This window comes from Aythya ferina (genome assembly GCF_964211825.1).
Source record: "Aythya ferina genome assembly, chromosome: 2".
Taxonomy (NCBI): Eukaryota; Metazoa; Chordata; class Aves; order Anseriformes; family Anatidae; genus Aythya; species Aythya ferina.
The window spans coordinates 85,209,061-85,213,168 of NC_140297.1; the positions used below are offsets into that span (position 1 = coordinate 85,209,061).

The window sequence follows — 4,108 nt, forward strand, 5'->3', positions numbered from 1 at the left end:
CTACTTGTCCAATATTTTAAATAGTTCTTATCTCCTGTTATTAAATCCTGCACGTTGCTGCTCTTAGATAACATTCACACTCCTTTCTCTAACAAGGCTCTTTTACTAGCCTCCTGCAAACCTCTCTTTTTCTTGTAATGCTAATAGACCTTCTTTCAAACATCTGTTCCAGCTTGAATTCATCTTCCTCTAGTGTGAGAAACCAGAAGTAAAACACTATCAACACAAACTTCTTCTCTTGCTGGAAACATTCTGAGATTTATTTATTTATTTTTATGATAGACAGTTGGGGTCTTGTATGTTTTTAAGTCCAAGTAAGACTACAACAGATACTGCAACATGCTGCATTTATAGACTTGGATGTCTTTTATCTTGGGGATCTCCAGTCATCTGTTTTATTCCTCAGTGGGTAAAGCTGCAGTGTGGCTGTGATTTGTTTCATGTATCTGCCAAGACCCTGCAAAATAAAAATATGAATTATGTTAGAGGAAGGCCAAGTATTTGTAGCAACTTTTGATAAACTCATAGTAGAAATATGCCTTTCATTAATAACTTTTTATTTCTGCTAGTTTTAACATTTTCCATAGGTTATATCTGTTATTTTTCAATTAAATTGGAAACAAAAACCAACCATCTTGCTTCTCACAGATGTTTTCTGTTACCATGTGCTTACATGTTCTGCCTGTCTTCCCCGTGTCTGCATTGATCTTTACACTTATCCTTGGCTCTTACCTTAGCTTAGTCCAGTCCTTGAAGCACTCCTCCATTTGTTTGACATTAGGGCCCTGCCAAAGTAGATACATAAATCCAACTAGAAATATTTTTAGGATACAGGAGATACATGTGCTTCATAAACCTTCCCACAAGATAGAGCCTCATTCTAACATACTTGCATATGATTGCAAAATAAATCATTTAATAAGCAACCTCAAAAGAAGAAAAAAATCTTGCTGTTTCTTGATGTAAGAACTTTTTTTCTGAGTTATCTCAGAAGAGTGCCTGGTATAAGTGGCTGGTTCTTACCATGTTGAATGGGCAGAACAAGAAATTTCACTGATTATGGACTTACTCTAAAAAAAGTTGTATGCAGATGCACTGGAAATGAGGAATGGATTTTGGACATTAATATTTATATAAACAAACAAACAAACAAGAAAATGGTTTTCAACAAAAATATAAAGAAAGAAGTAAAGATACATAGCCTTCAGCAAGCAGTAAAAAGAAATGCATGTATTTGCCATTTCTGAACATTAAGGAAGATGTTGATTCCACAGAGATGTATCAAACATCTCCTTAAACCAAACACTACACTTCAGCACAAAACTAACCAGACAAGAGGTGTTCCTTGCTATTGCCACTTGTCAACATTTAAGGCACTTGGAATAGTAGTAGCTGTAGTAAGAGTATTCCTGTGTCTTGTAGTTACTGAAATGCAGAACATGGACTTGTTAGAGTGCTATTGTGCCAAATTTACATATTAAATGTACAGAGAAATATAAAGATCATTTGAAATTGCATTTTCATTTGTCGACATCCTTTACGAGCTAGGAAATTATCCTGACAGAGCAAAGAGTTTTGCTGTTACTGAAATTCACTGCTGAGCTGCTCTCGGTATCAGTAAATATAGGGCAAAATTTCAATCACTAAAGCAGTTCTTTGTCCATTTTTCTGCCCATGCTGTGTGCTGACATGGAAAGATGTGTGCTGGAAAAGGGAACGGGAAGGGAAGGGAAAAAGGAAAGAGGAAAAAAGAAAAAGGAAGGAGGAAAAAAGAAGAAAGAAAAAAAAGAAGAAAAAAAAAAAGAAAAAAGAAAAAAGAAAAAAGAAAAAAAAGAAATTTTCTGTTGTGAGAACTGATGAAGATTACCTAAATGCGTATTATAAGCTAGCTCTTGCATTTAAAATCAGATCCCATGTACACTGGGTTAAAAGGGTGCTGCAGTTAAGATCTTTCAGAAATATTTCAACTACCTATAAATACTTTATAATACTATATACTTTAATACTATAAATACCTATAAAAGTGATGGAGAAAAAGTATCATTCTGAAAATAAATTCTGTTTATATGAACTTTTATTTTATTTTCCCTTAGTGAAGCATAAAAGTTCACTTGATGTTGTCAGATGCGATTATTGATCTGGGTATGACAGTATAACTTTAGCCAAACAGCTTAAGTATAACTAAAAAGTTGAGTCTTTCCTTTTCTTGCTCTTAATTTATATTTGATTTTGATGAAGGTTAGCATAGAATGGAGAATAATGTAGCGACACACTGTGAGTAAAGCACATTATCAAAGCCGAATAAAATTTTTAATGATTCCGAAGCCAGTGAGCCCTCCTACAGCAGCAGTGAACATGTGGCCATTGATCTCTCTGTACCTGGGGGGGTGGATGCATTGTGCAGATCAAGTAGAGAGTAAAAGACAAAAGATGCTAAAATTGGAGTGCTACCAATATTGAATGAAATCTGACAGGAGCATCTTTCAGAATGATTGGATAACTTGCCCTGCACACTGGAGGAGACTGACCTCCCTGGTCTTTCTTCTCTACTTTTGTCAGTTCTTGAACAATCAAAATCATATGTTCTGAAAGTTTTATCAGTGAAATTGTGTACCTTGGTTTAGTGGTAGGCTGTGGTCTTGTCTGATGTATGGCCCACTGTGGTAGAGAAAACATTCCTGCAAGTGTACCGTAAAGAAAAGAGACCCAGCTTTTTCAAAAGCATTGTGAATGTCCTGGAGGATTATTTATTAATAGATATTTTTATTGCAGCTATTGAAAAGTTCAAAACTTTTTCTACATTTATTTCACAAGGAATTTGCTTGAGTAAAATACATGATGAAGGTTAAATAAAGATACGATGTGATTTTCATATGTGTAACCTGAAGCAGAGCTGGCTCAAGGCTTTGCATAAGTACAGTATATAATGCATGCTTGAATTTTTCTGTCTGAAGAGGACACCAAAATCCATTTTGCTGTCATTATGAGGTAACAAAATATTTTTTCTACAGGAAAACTACCTTTTTGGCAAGAACATAAGAGACTCAAGAATGACTGGAAGTGATTTGTGGAATATCTGCTGTCTAAGAAAGGAAGAAGAGAAAGATTGAGCGTGAATTTTGGAGTCTAATTCCATCTTCATTATTTCTGCCCTCAGCTACTCAGCCCTAAGCAGGAGAAGAGGGAGTCTGGCATTGGAAATTAAGTGCAGCCATACTAGGTTGATCCAGAAGTCCAACAATCTGTATCTTACTTGTGACAATGACCAAAACTAGAGAAAAAAAAAATGACCAAAATGTAAGAAAGGGGGCAAGCAGGTTGCAGCCAAGTGAATACAGTTACTGCTGTTGCTTGCAGAAGGCCAGAGGCACGTTAGGAAGATGGCAGCACAAGGCCTCAGGCCGTGCCTGGCCCTGCCTTGGTGGCAGGGGATCATGGCAGTAGCAGCTGTGGCCCGGTGGGCAGGGGCCTTCTCCTAGCACTCCACAGTTTATGATTCAGGAGCTACCTGAGCTAGATCTGGTGGCTTGATTATCTAATCTCTTTCAATTAATTCATTTTCTTCCTGCCCGGTTATCCTTAACTCACATAAGCTCCCAGCAGGTGCATCATGTCATGGAAGGGAGTTTGGAAAGCCAGCCAGAAGATGCATGAGGAATTGCCTCCACGTACTTCCTACCAGCTCACCTCATCTGATGCCCTCACAGGTCAGTAGTGGTCCTTCTTTGTCTGCCACCAGCTGACTTCTTTCCCATATCCTCCAGGAGCTTTTGGCCAACATCACATCTCTCCCAGCCACCCTCTTTTAGGGCCTGCCAACTCCCTCCTGGCTTCCTTTTTCATCCTTGCAGAGAGGACTGACACAGCTGGGATCCCTCTTGCTATTTTTAGCCAGGAGCCCAAGGCTTGAGTTGTCATGGAGAATGACCTTCCCAGGTGAAACAGCATTTGCAGATCAGTGTAGTGAAGTGGGAATAATACCTGCGTTCAGGGAACCTGTGCTGAGGACAGAAACCTTGGGGCTTCTGGATGCATAAAATCCCAAACAAGATATCATAAACACTGTAAAAAGTTTGCCATTTTTCCAGGATGATGTTCTCAATTCATT

General features: G+C 38.1%; 1 long non-coding RNA gene across 1 annotated transcript; it reads right to left on the minus strand.

Annotated features, from left to right (window-relative positions):
* Window positions 1-294: 294 nt before the first annotated feature.
* On the minus strand, window positions 295-3,823 carry LOC311432792. The gene is made up of 3 exons (XR_014690336.1): window positions 3,688-3,823; window positions 733-785; window positions 295-457 (listed from the first exon to the last, which is right to left on the minus strand). It is a non-coding gene; the product is annotated as an uncharacterized lncRNA (long non-coding RNA).
* Window positions 3,824-4,108: the final 285 nt, after the last annotated feature.